At 40.1% G+C, this 14,146-nt stretch overlaps 1 long non-coding RNA gene across 1 annotated transcript in view; it reads left to right on the plus strand.

Moving 5' to 3' along the window:
* The window catches only part of LOC131400710 (uncharacterized), a 37,272-nt gene extending 23,366 nt beyond the window's left edge, over positions 1 to 13,906 (plus strand). Inside the window, exons 3-4 of the long non-coding RNA XR_009217421.1 lie at positions 13,031 to 13,104; positions 13,667 to 13,906. This is a non-coding gene — a long non-coding RNA (uncharacterized LOC131400710). The remainder of the gene's footprint in view (positions 1 to 13,030; positions 13,105 to 13,666) is intronic.
* The last annotated feature ends 240 nt before the right edge of the window (positions 13,907 to 14,146 follow it).

Here is a 14,146-nt window from a genome sequence, read left to right on the forward strand (position 1 = left end):
CTATGCAGTCTTAGTCTCAATAATCTCACATTTCAATAATCACCTGTTGAATGATGAATGAATGAGTGAATGCATGAATGCGTTTTGGAGCATCGATCTTTTGAATACTCAGAGAAATTGAAGATTTCACTTTGTATCTGCAGTGAGGAGGCCTGCTATAGAAGCACTTGGCTCAAAAGTCAAGATAGGCTTCAAGTCAATGATCTTGGTGTATGCATTCCAGCTAGGATACCTTGCTTCCCAGTTTGCTGGAGACGGTTCTGGTGTCCCCTTTTGTGGATCAGTTAGCACTTATTAATTATTTTTAGCACCCCCTTTCACTCTCAGACGTGTTTGGTTTAAGCAATTAATCACATGGTCATCCAAATGAAACTCTATCCAAACATTGACTAAAATTTAATTCTACACAAGAAGAAGAAGAAGAGGAAGAGGAGGAAGAAAAGGAGGAGGAAGAAAAAGAAAAGAGAAAAACAAATCTCATGGCTAGGTGTCCTGAAACTGCAAGTGTCCATATTTATTGTCTCTTTGGCCTCTGCTGATTACCATTTGACTCTCCAGCATTGCAACATAATCTTTTATTATAAACTGCAGGGTCTTTTCTCATAGCATTGCTTAAAAAATTTGGTTCTAGTTAGTTGTAATTTTCCCGCTATGTGCTTTAAGCTCATTGACTCATTCAGAAACCTAGTGCCATGTGAGATATTTATCTTTGGATATTAAGAACATGTTTATTAGTTTTTGTTTTGTTTTTTTCCTCTAGCCATTTAGTATGTTCTCTTACGGTACAACTCCAGCCCCATAAATACAGAGGGAGGAGGATGGATATAATGATACCCCTTCGTAGGGCAGGAATTGAGGAATCTCTTATTAACCATCTGGTAGGGTGCCCATCCTTGCACACCCGACCTGGAACCTGCTATAGATTGACAGGGAAAGGCTTTCAAAATTTGAAAGTGCCGAGGAAAAAAATTTGTTTATTCTTCAGTGTTTCGTAAAAGTTAGAGATGACGAGCATTTGGAGAAAAGTGACACCCAGAACGATATTTGTGTTGACCTTTGTTATTAGAGGGGGCAAAATTTGAGAGATCTTTCTGCATCTGTTACTGGTCTCGGATTTTTGAGTTTGTGTATTGTTTTGCAAACAGAGCTCAGTGTTAGAAGGGGAGGGTGTGGTAGGCAGAATTCTAAACTGGTCCCCAGGATTCCTGCCCCCTGGTGTCACACCCTGTATAACCCCCGCCCCTTGCATGTGGGTATGATGAGTGGCACTCCTGTGACTACATCAAGGATATAATGAAGGTGAAGGGATTGGGTAGATGTAATTTAGGTCCCTAGACAGTGGACTTCTGTTAATGGAAGGGAGGTAATGCTGGGTAGGCCTGACCTAATCAGGCAGGTCCTTTAAAGAGGGTCCAGGACTTTCCTGAAGGGAAACATTGCAAGCAAGAAACTCTCCTGCTGGCCTTGAAGAAGCAAAGCACCATGTTATATACCCATGGCGCGGACCACGTGGCAAAGACCTTTGGATGGCTGTTAGGGGCCGACAGTCAGCAGGGAAATGGAGGCTTCAGTTCTACAGTTGCAAGCAACTGAATTCTCTCATAACCTGAATGAATTTGGAAATAGATTGTTTCCTAGTCAAGCCTTAGATGAGAATGCAGCCCTGTCGACACCTGGGTTTCAGCCTGGGGAGACCCTGACCAGAGGACCCAGTGAACCTGTGGTAACATAGTGAATTAGCAATCTAGGAAACAGGGGTTATTTTAATACACTAAGATTCTGGAAATTTGTGGTGCAGCATAGAAAACTAGTGCAGAAGGAAACCATTTTATGAGATTATGTTCTACACGCATCCCACACAACAACATGGAACTACTATGTAAGAAACACTGTGTGAGAAATGCGCTGTGGTTTCTTACAGGCAATAAAGACCTTGAATTGCTTAACATGCTTAAACAGGACACACTGTGCTAAGAGCTCGAGATCACACTTGCAGTCCATCTTTGAGCCACCTGTGTCTGTTCTGCTCCATTTATACCTGATAACTTCTGATGCTGCCTGCCTTTTACTTCACTCCTCAGAGACCTCTTTCTATTAGCAGTATTTATATAATTGTTTCACCTTTCCTGCTCTATTGCAAGCCTCTACTGGACACAGAGACCCCTATTTTTCATTTACTTCTGTTTTCCTCCAGGTTTCTAGAATGCAAAAGAAAAAATGATGGGATCCTCTCCAAATTATCATCACTACTGAAAAATAAAACAAACGAAACAACACTATAGCACATATCATAGTGATGGGGCTTTTCAAAGTTGCCCCGTTATCTTGATCCATTCCAAAACTTTCATTAAACAATGTCTACAAGCATTGTTCCAGACAGGGCCATCTGCCTCAAACCAGAACACAATTTTAGAACAAGAGAAAAAAAGAATTTGCTAGACTCTGTATTGTAGTGCCTAAAATTTCAAGTACTGCCTTAACATCTTTAAGCCTCGCAGGACCCCAAAGTTCTAACTGTGAGTTCCCCCACTCTCACCAGATATGCCCCCCACACTGTAGGAAAGGCTTCTTGCAGGCTAGTTCTCCTAACAGATGGACCAGCTTCATCTCACTGGTACTCAACCTAACAGGTTTCACCTCCTGGCAAGCCTGCAAAGTTATTCAAACCAGCCAATCACACCTTCCCATGGGAACGAGAGGGAACTTCACCTTCTTGTTACTATAAAGCCTGCCTCCCATAGGCCTTGCCGGTTTACTCTGCTCCCAGGTGCAGCCCCATGTGGCCCTGCATGCCAGGTGGCATTCTTCTCTCCTAGAATGTATGTATATATGACTAATACACTGCTGTCCATGTCATGTCCAGTGTTGGATGTCGTGGGTTCAGCCATCCTGTACAGTTTAGGCTGAAGGATCCCTCCTTCTCCAACAGGGTAACCAGGAGGTGATCAGAACAGCATCCCATCAAGGCAAACCAGCTGTAATATGCAACATTGCTGGGCCCCTTTCTTGGACCTCTGCTTCCAGGGGTATGTACCAGCTTCCCACCACCACTTCCACACTCTGCTCTCATGGATTCTGGTTCTACGAGAATGAGACCCATAACCAGATAATTAACGATTTCTATCCTTGGAGGTCACAGCTGAGTTGAGGCTCCTACCAGTGACATACAGTAGAGTTAGAGTCTGCGAGTTATAATAGAAGCCAATTTATAATTCTGTTGAACACAGAGGCAGAGCTAATTAATTGTGACTGTAGGGAGGGATTGAGGAAGGCTTAATAAAAGAGATAATGTTTGAGCTAAGCCTTGAAGGAGAAGTGGATACTGGTGGAGGACACTGAAGGGCATTTGAGGGAGAGAAAATACTGTAATTGAAGTTATGGATACGGTGAGCAGGAAGGGTTGCTAGAAGGAAGGAGGCTAGTGTGCAGCACAGGTGGTGAGTTAGGAGGTTGGAACAATGACTAAGGTCTGACTTGGAACAACTTTGAATGCAATGATAAGAAATAAGAAATCAGCTTTTAATCTTCATGAACTGGGAAAGCACGGGGCGTTTTGGATTGGAAAACTGACATGCTCAGAATTTGTTTTGAGCAGATATACCTGCTAATAGCATAGAGGGGATGTATCTGAGCTTATCGTGTAAGTGATACACATATATAGAAATGTGCATTAAAAACAATACCTTTCTACTTAGAAGTCTCTGCATGTCCCCGTTTGTACATTCATAATGACCAAGTTTGAAGTAAAATGTTTATGTTGTTGAACATCCTACCAGACTCATCTGAGAGAAAAATTGCTCTGCACCATTATACTTATTTTTCCCAGTTACAGTTTAGTTTTTTCAAAAAATAAACCTTATATTGTTAAAGTATTGGGATTGATTTAGAAAGAAAATTTTCATCCCGTGGTTTCTGAAAATTACAACTTAATATATAACTCGTGAGTAGAATAGGTTTTCCTTCAACCTACTGGTTTCCTAACTGAATCCTTTACCATCTTTTCCTTGCTTGTCTGTTGCACAAATATTTCATGTTTTAACGTGATAAAGATCAAGGAAGTCATGATAGGGGTCCGTGATGAACACGTTCCCACTACCATAATGAAGAATCATAATTGTGTACCTTGTGCATTTCGACAATTCGAGAGCAAACTTAACCTGTATGTAAACAAGATGCCATTTCCAGAGTGTTGTCCCACCCCTCAGTCTTCTGATTGTCTCTTGTAGATGTTCTGGCTTTTAAGAATAAATCGGTTCCATGAACACCTTATGCATCTTGGAAAAAAAAGTCTCAAGTTAGAGTGGACATTGCTATCAATTGTATCTTGACCAAATTCACTCATGTTATCCCTGTAAGAACTCTTGATAGTAAAAGAATTATTAAAATCCAGAGAGATGGATGCAAAACCCCAAATTTTCTATTCTTCCCCCAAACTGATAAATGTTTAATTATATATAGCTAAAGTTCTAACGATTAAGGAAATGATAATAATTTTTTTTTAAAGTAATGAACAGGGACATAAAATTATTCTTCCTGGCACAGTTATTTCTAAAATAAAATAGGTCAGAGTCCTTTCAGTTTTAGGTTCCTTTATGTTTGCTAGCGTTGCTACACATTGATGCTCATAGTGTCAGATCACTGGAGAACCATTCATGGTTGCAAGACCTGCATCATTAATGTGCTTCTCTAAACATTGAACTTTTAGACTATAGCAGATCTCATTATTTACATGGGAAGGGTGAACTTGACATAAGTAGACTATGCTGGGGAAAACGTCAGTAAAACTCTAATCTGAAAGATTTTGAAACCATTTTCCTCTTTTTTGAATTATTAGAAGGGTGAGACATTGAAAACATCAAGGATTGTGCATAAGGCAGTTCAGAAAACATTCCTCCAAAGACTTTGAGGGGAACATGAAATATCTGTCAATGAACCAGCGGGCAGGCAAGATGATGTTTGCGAGAATGCTGCAGGAAGTATAATGCACACTGCTATGCCAAATAGGCTTCTTATTATTCAAATCATAAAACAGCAACTTAATTTCCTATCTCAATAGAATCCCTCTATTATGATGGTTATACATTTTATAGATATAGAAAGACTTTAACATGATCTTTAATGGTCCAACTGGGTGGGTCTGGAAGATGCTTTTGCTCCATTTCAGAATCTGAGAAGCATATCTGTGTATATTCGTTACCTTAATTTAGCTCCTTTTCTCTGAGAATCCAAGGTGCTCTTGAGAGATACTGCATATAATGAGCATGCAGTGCCTCTTAAACCAGAAGAAAGAGGCAGTCAAGGAGAAAGAAGAGTAAATGAGAAATGAAAGACCTTCAGCATGAAAGTGAGTTGGGTCAGATGATGCTACAAAATTGGCATTGCATATGCAATTTTTAGTAAACTAAAAATGTTTTTGAGATGGGCACTGGCCAGTCAATAAGCCCAAGAGGTGATGCATAGAGAATACCAGGGATTTGATTCTTTGGACTTCAGGAAACTCACTATCTCCTGGTGTCGATAATATCATTGGTAATACAAATGACTTCCCAAGTATTTAAATCTGGTCTTGACTCTTTTGAATGCTAAACTCTTTAGAAACCTCATCCTATTTTCTCAGCAACTAACGCCTTTCATTCCACTTTTCCATTCAGTCCCCTTCCCTTCTCACCAGTCTGACACCTAGTTCTTGACTGCCCCCTCTGACTTGCTTCTCTGTCAGCTGTCTCTCCTTAACCATTTAGTTTTCCAACCTGCATTTTCAGAACGACATCCTTCTAATTTCTTGCCTCTGTGTGCATGCCCTTTTTTCGTTCCTGCTATTTCTTTCCTTTTATCATTGCTTGTTCTACGGAATTCCTGTTTTTTTCTGCCATGAGTTTCATTCTGCTTTACATCTCCTGCTGAATGATCCTCTCTCTGTCAACTCATCCGGAGCCCCTTTCTTCTCCGTTCTTTTCTTTATAACACGAAGTGTGTTATCACCCCAGGAAGTTTTTCTTCCTTTGTGCTTTCCCATCTTCCAAGTCTAGATGCCCATTCTGCACCCTTGATTCCAACTCTTCTCCACTGTAGGAACTTCTCCTAAAAGTGGCGGCTTTGTTTCCCCACCACCATGGCTGGGACTCTTCTCTCCAAGGTGATGGACCACAGCTACTGAGGGTTCTTATCCAAAATTCTGAGAGGCTCTGAATCAACATTGGCATCCTTCTCTCATTCAGGAGATCCTGATTTCCAAAGGGAACTGGGGAGGCTAAGGTGCTGCCATGGGCTGATTTGTGTCAACCCCCTCCCCCCCAACTCATATGTTGAAGCCACAACTCCCAATGGGATGATATTTGGAGGTGGGGCCTTTGGGAGGTAGTTGGGGTTGGATGAGGTCATGAGAGCGGGACCCTTATGCTGGGATTAGTGGCTTTATAAGAGGAAGACAGAGTCTGCTATATGAGGACACGGTGAGAGAGTGCCCATCTGCAAGCCTGGAAGAGGGGTCTCACCAGGAACCAAATCTGCCTGCACCTTGGACTTCCCAGCTTCCAGAACTGTGAGAAATAAATGTATGCTGTGTAAACCGCCTGGTCTATGATGTTTTGTTATAGCATCTCAAGCACACTAATACAGGTACCTCGAAACCTCTGACCCCCACCTACTACCCTGGCAACACAGATGTCACAATTTTATAACACAGTCTCTGTCCCAGAAAAATGTTGATCATTTCCAGTTCTCCTAGCTGAGCCTATGAACTGCATCTTCCTTCTTTTCAGAATATTCTAAAGACCAAGTGGATATGTTCTCAAATTACTTATGGTCAAAAGGAAAAAAATAGAAGGTGTGTTGTATTGTAAGGGACAGAAAGCCCACACTGGAGGTCGACAAAGTTGTGTTTAGTATTGGAAATTTTTTGTGTGTATTTCATAGATTTTTGTAAAGTTATAAGCCAAGTAAACACAAGAATAAGAACATGGTCACTGGTAAATACTGACTACTGCTGTAGGCTATAACAAAACAATTTACGTTAGAATATTTTCCACATTTCCCAATTCTGTTTTACAGTTGGTGTAAACATGCAGAATTCTGTAATTAGCTATTTAGTCATATGGTTAAACAAAGAACGCTGCGGGCCTGGCACTGCAGGGAGATATAACCTTTCAGTGGTAATAACTTGTTTTAAAAAACAAAATTTGCTTTGCTTTTGAAAAACATATATACTTTATTTGGTTTTCTGGTTGATTGGAAGTGGCAAAAGGGGGATTGTGGCATCTTTCCCTAGTATTTTTTTTAAATTAATTTTAATACTAGCTGAAAGTGTCATCAAAGCAGACCTAGCTGTTTCCAAGCAGAACTGTACTTTATTTCTAATCCATTTCAATCCATTCCAACCAATTAAACCTGGCAGAGGGATGAGGCCAGGCCATTAGTTACTGATTAAACAGGAGAGCCCACAGAATGTAAAGTTTAATGAGTCCTTTCTCTGTTATTGGCTACCAAGCTATAATCACATTTTTATTCATAAATACTTATAATTTCATAGAAAGTTTGGCATTCTCAAATACTTGTCCTTGAAAATGACTGATGAAATTTTAAATCTCAGTCAAAATATAAATTTTCATATTGTATTCAGAACAGTAAGACTGAATCCCAAAGTCCATTGAATTTTAATAACTATAATTGTCTCTAAAAATACAAAACAATTTCCTTGACTTTTATTTTGGTTAAATGAGAGTGAACTATAACTTGGTGAAATGTTTTGTTGTTGTTGTTGAAGTTTGGCTCAACTATGGCTAGGTTAAAAAATAATTATTCTTCAAATGTAAAGAGGGGATTCTTAATAGAAAGCCGAATGAGATATATTGAAAAGCCATTTTTAAAACTTCAGCAAAAATTCTGAAGGGTTTCGTAAGGAAAGTTGTTGCACAAACTTTCCTTGAGTGGAAGGGGTTGAGAAATATTCCAGCAAACTCCTTTAGGTGCCCTGACTCATGCTGTGTGAATGCAAAAGATTTCTGACTCAAGTCAACTGATTCTGAAGTGCGTTTGAAGTCTAAAGTACTGCTTCACTGGTGACTAAAAAACATCAAATAGAATCTGCCAGGCAAAGCAAATCATAGATTGAGACCAAATGCTTAGGAGAGCTCTCTGAGGTATTAGCATCTTAGGTATTAGCATTTTAGATGTTGAAAAAGAGAACACTCCATTTCTTCTGATGCATCTCCTGTTTGCAAACAGCTATTGCTGATCCTTTTCTAAGGTGTTACTTTGTCCTTTCTGAAAACCTGATTGGGGAGGAGACAGAAAATATGTTTTAGACAATATTCAGCTCAATTCTATAAATAAATTTTGCTCCTTCTCTGGGTGAAAACATGTGAGGCAACAGATTAGAACATAATAGGTCTATCTTTTAAGATTTTTCCGGGTGTCTTTGGGCAACGTTGCTCAATTATCAGAGAGTAATAACAGTGATCCTACTTCACTTCATTTGACATGATAGCATTCTGTGGCAACACAATCTCTCCAAAAGAAATTGGAAAAAGAGATCTCATGCCTTTGAACCACAGTCGTTTGTGGTTGTACTTCTTGCAAGTTGATGCACTTAAAGAAAACACCAGGGAGCTGGTTCCATTCACCCTTCTGCTCACTCTGGAGCCATAGCTCTCAGGACTAGTCCTCGGGTAGGGTGGGGTACAGGGGCAGCAAAGCAGTGGAGGCAGGAAAGAGCCGTAAGCAGAGGCAGGGTGGCAAAGACGAAATAATGGCCACCAAGATTCCTGGAAGACAGAAAGCCCACTCTTGCAGGGAGGCATGACAAGTCAGTGGGCAAAATCCGAGGAGAAGAAGAATATGGGAGGAGCGAGGGAGGAAAGAAGAAATGGAGAAGGCACGTGCTCTTCCTCCAGGAGATTGCCATCTAGAGGAGGAAAAAGACCTGTGCAAAGACAGTAGATAGAAAGGGTGAGAGGGGAGAGTCTTGAAGTCGGGGCCATGGGCTCTGTGGTTAAACAGAACTGAATCCTGATTCTGCCATTTCTTGCTTGGGGGTTCTGGGCCAACTGACTTAACCATGCAGGATTTTAATGCCCTCGCTGTGAAACAGAGATAATAATAACCACCTCATAAAACTAACTGCAGTCATTCATGCACAAGGTTGGAGGCATTATATAGAGTGTTGGTTAAGATTATGAGGTCTGGTGGCAGACTGTTTGGGTGGGAATCCTCAGCAACCCCTGCCCACCCCCCCCCAAGGCTCTGTATCTTAACTTCTCTGCACTGGAAGACAAGTGTAAAATGGGGTAGGAATTGTCGTTACCCTGTGAGCCTTAACAAATCATGCATATAAAATATTTAGCATGGTGATGCTCTTTCTAAAATTATAATATATTTGCGTTGTTATTCAAATAAAAATCATTTCTGAAGGGCCATAAAGAAATTATAAAGAGTGATGAAATTCACAGGGCTGCTCATTTTACTTATCAATGTCGTATAAGGGATTTATAAGTGAAGACTCAGAGAGAGGTGCCACCATTCCTAACCAATAGAAAAGTGGGAATGGCAGTAACAGAAAGCTATGTAGATACTATATGTTTAACTGTAAAAAATGGCACTACTATTTATTCTAGTACTTGGTGTTAGGAATGGAAACACTTTCCGTTAATTTAGGAAATGTTGGTTAAGTGTATGCTTTGTGCTGAGATCTGTGCTAGAAACTAGGGGTACAAACATAACGTGTGCTGCCTAAGGGAGCACCCTCAAAATTGTCAGGGGTGTCAAAACATTCAGAATAGCATGACAAGAGTCAAAACAGAGCTATATGCTAGCCTCTCCAGGGATGCCCCGTTGCGCGTTTCCCTTCTCTTTGCCAGCTCCCTCACTCCTCCCCCGAGATGGAGCTGCTGATAAGAATGGATTACAGGCAAGGATACAGGCAGCCTCTCTTGGAATGTTCTCTCCATTGAGAGTCCACCCCCTCCTCTAATGCAGAATTTCTTAACCTTGGCACTAAGGACATTATGGGCCAGATGATTCTTTGCTGTAGGGGGCTGTCCTGTGCACTGTAGGATGTTTAGCAGCATTCCTGATCTCCACCCACTGGATACCAGTAGCGCCCTTCCACCTGTGACAACCAAAAACATGTCTGGATATTGCCATGTGTCTTTGGGGGACAAAAACCCCCCCAGTTGAGAACCACTGGTCTATTTGTATTATATGGAAATGGGGACCTGCGAATGTCCTCACCTGTGAATCATTCCCATCCTAAAAAGGTTTGGTAAGGGAAGGGAGATCGTGGCGGAGGGGGAAGGTTGGTGGGGAGCAGAAAGGGCACTGTACTCTCAGTCTTTCCTCCTCTCTCCCTGCTCTTGGCTTGGGTTTTACTGTCTTTCCTCCCAAATGAATGAAGTGGGTGAGGCCCTATGGGGCAAGATGAGAGTCTTCATAGGTGTCTGTTTTGGGCAAATGACATCCCTTCCATGTTCCAGCCTAATAGATAAAACAATGGATAAGTCCAAAGTCCTCTTCTCTTCCCAGACACCTGTGTCCTTTTTCCTCTGATACAACAAAGCAAGAAAATTGGTTTTGCAATGTATATTGTTTCAGGTTATAAAGGTAACTGTGTAAGTTTTCTAGGGCTGCTTTAACAGTGCCACAAAGTGGGGTGGCTTAGACAAAACAGATGTATTGTCTTACAGTTCTCAAGGCTAGAAGTCTAAGATCAAGGTGTTGGCAGGGATGGTTCCTTCTGAGGGCTGCGAGAAGGAATCTGCTCCATGGGTCTCACCTAGCTTCTGGTGGTTTGCTGCAGTCTTCGGCATTCCTTGGCTTACCCCGATCTCTGTTTTCATCTTCACGCGGCATTGGCCCTGAATCCCTTCACATCGTCTTCCTTTATACGTGTCTGTCTGGTGTCCACATTTCTTCTTTTTTTAAAGACAGCAGTCATGTTGAATTAGAGCCCACCTTAAGGACCTCATTTTAACTTGATTACTTCTGTAAAGACCCAGTCTTCAAATAAGGTGACTTTCTCAGGTAATAGGGGTTAAGACTCCAACATATGAATTTTGGAGGTACACGATTCAATCCATAACAGTAACCAATAGAGAATGTCTGTATACTGATACAATTATAAAAAATGATGGGATAAGGGGAAGATATTGTAATGTAAGTAGATTACATGTATCATAACAGAAGATCATTATATAGAGGTGACAAATCGAAAAATAGCAGTAGAAAGGTATCATTTGGTGGTATACAGGTAATTACTCAAAGAAATAAAAACAGAGATGGTTATCAGTTCTCACACTTGAAGACTGGAACTGGAGGTGGAGAAGTTGGGTTCACAAACTTGTGGGTCTGATTATGAAATCTGCATTATAGTGTTTACATTAATGAAAGTCATATATCTTTTCTCAAGTTGTGCCTGCCATCTCCTTCAGTGAAATTTAATTTTTAGTGAAAACTTAAAGCATAATTAATTACATTAATTAACTAATTAAAATCACAAAGGACTTGCTTTGAAAAGCCACATGCTCAGCTCTATTGCTGTGCAGTGTAGGATGCCCACGTATAAGTTTTCTACTGCTGTTGTAACAAATTACCACAAACTTCGTGACTCAGAAGAACACTCATTTATTATCTTATAGTTCTGGTGGTCGGAAGTCCTAAGAGATCTTACAGGGCTAAAATCAAAGGGCCGGCAGGGCTGCATTCCTTCCGGAGGCTGTAGGGGAGAATCTGTCCTTGTCTTCTCCTGCTCATGGAGGCCACCTGCATTCCTTGTCTTCTGCCTACCATACCTAGTAAAGGACAAAGGCTGTTTTAGGTTGGATGTAGGTACTAAGACAGTGGAGGACAGCAAATACTGTGGTTGAGAAAAGCCACTGGCTGTAGCTCCCACATTCTGCTAGCAATACCAGTCAACTCCTTTTCCAGCGGGGATCATTCATCAAGTGTCCTGGTGAAGGCGAATAGAATGCACCAGATCTAACTACTCATCTGTTTGACCTTGGAATTCTGGAAGCATTTGTGAGATCCTTGCTCAGAGCATTATATCAAAGTGGGTGCAGGATAATTATTCCTCTAAGCCTGAGGATGGGTGATAATTGATGAAACTCCAAATAGAAACTGTGAGCATGTGTGGTTTGATTGGTATATATAACTTTGCAAAACTTTACAAAGAAAAGCTTCGATTTTCGGTTTACAGCCCTATTACAAATGGAACAATTTAAAATGCAGACTCTGACAGAATCATTAAAATGAAAGAAAAACAAAGTTATATAGAATATATCTAATAAATAGGTTTGGGGAGGAGAGGAGAAAGAAAAGTATTAATGTTGAGAGTATCAAATAAGGAAAAACTATAGGCAGAGTGGACTGGCTTATCAATACTGCAGAATGAGGCCAGGCTGCACTGACGCCCTGCTGCCTGAGGAGCCTTTATTCAGATGGAAATAACAGTCAGTGAATTTTCTTGCTACTTTTGATGCTATCTCAGGGCTGTGGATTCAAACTTAGTGATAAACTCAATTAAAAAGGAAATTTAGCATTACTAAATTCAATTATCTATGAGTCCCATGCAGACACTTGCAGGAAGAATTACATGCAATTTGATGTCAAAATAAGGCAAGCCAAGGAGTTGAAAGAAGCCTATGAGTCTTCATGTTTCTAAAATACTATACTCAGGTACTTTTCGTAATTAAGATTTAAACAGGAAGATTATATATGTTGACTTGTTACTTTCATGTTTATTTCCAGAAGAGGTAAAAACCTCAAGAGTTGTAATTAAAATCATTACTGAGTTTTATATCAGCAGGTATCAGTGCTGTCAGTTCCCTGATCTTAATCAACATGAAATTCATGCAAAGCATTCCCATCATTTCTGTTCTAATTACACCACTCTAGGAAGAAAAAGATTTCTTAGTGTCTCCCCAAGGTCTGTTTTTATAGATAACATTTAATCATAAAAGGAAACCGTGTTCTCTAGAAGGGGTTAATTAAACTCGGTGAGTTAGCTGTATTTTGATCAGGAAACCTCTGGTTTCAGGTGAGTGAAACCCAACTCCAGTCACCTGAAGACGTAAAGAGAAGCCTTTGATTCCATAACTGGGAGAGGCACAGGTAGGTGCAGGAACTCCACGGATGTCATAAGGAAAGTTTTTGTCTCCGTTCCTTAAATCAGCCCGTGTTGACTTCATCTGTCAATGCCCTGGTTGTGTACAAAGTGTGGAGACTCCTTATTCCTGAGTGCATCTCCTTTCGTTTATCCCTTGAGAAGCCATCAGCACTTCCAAGCAAACTCTCACCAATTCCTTGGTCTCTCCACTCATCATTTTAGTGCCTGGTTAACCAGAATTATGGAATGGAATCCATCAGTCCTGAACACTTAAATGGCATTTACTTGGCTAGCTATTTTGTTAGACCATTATTAGAAAGAAAAAAAATTTTTTAATTAAAATGGTGCAGATCTATAGCAAGGAAATGCTTAGCATTCTGTCAGTGCCAGAGTAGATCTTAAAACTAAATTGAATCTGTCAGCATGGCACTTATGTAGTGAAAGGCACAGAGTACATTTAAATATTTTGCCCTGCATGCATAAAGGAGACATGATTTTGATGTTTGTTGAATAAAAGTTAATTTTTCCTGCATAACAGAACAAACCCCTTCCCATTTCTTTTCACAGAGAAGAGTAAATCAAGTTGTTTATTTCTAATTAGGCTAAAAAGTAAGGTGAAACTTTTTCAAGATATCCAAAACCTTGTTTCAGTAAATTCAGCAAATTTTCAAGATCCATATATTCATTTTAGACTCCTTTGGAATTCAAGACTGTTCTAACTTATACTTGAAAATTTATTTCAGTCTTAGAATTGAGAAGTTAATTGTGGATATTGAAATGGTTATTGTTAATTGCATTTTCTCCGTAAGTCAGAAAATTATGAATGTGTTTTCCTATATATTTTCCCCTATTTGTCATTTAGATGGGTAAATGATAAAACACATGGATTGAGTTTATGTATTTTAACTGTAATCTCTGCAAGAAAACATTCCAAAATGCTCAGAGAATGCAGAATTATTGATAATGCAGATCTTGTTCATAGAGAGGTATTATATATTCATGTTTAATGGAGCAGGCTCAGGCATAACTGTGTGTCATCAATTTCAT

The sequence above is a fragment of the Diceros bicornis genome, chromosome X, assembly GCF_020826845.1.
Source record: "Diceros bicornis minor isolate mBicDic1 chromosome X, mDicBic1.mat.cur, whole genome shotgun sequence".
Taxonomy (NCBI): domain Eukaryota; kingdom Metazoa; phylum Chordata; class Mammalia; order Perissodactyla; family Rhinocerotidae; genus Diceros; species Diceros bicornis.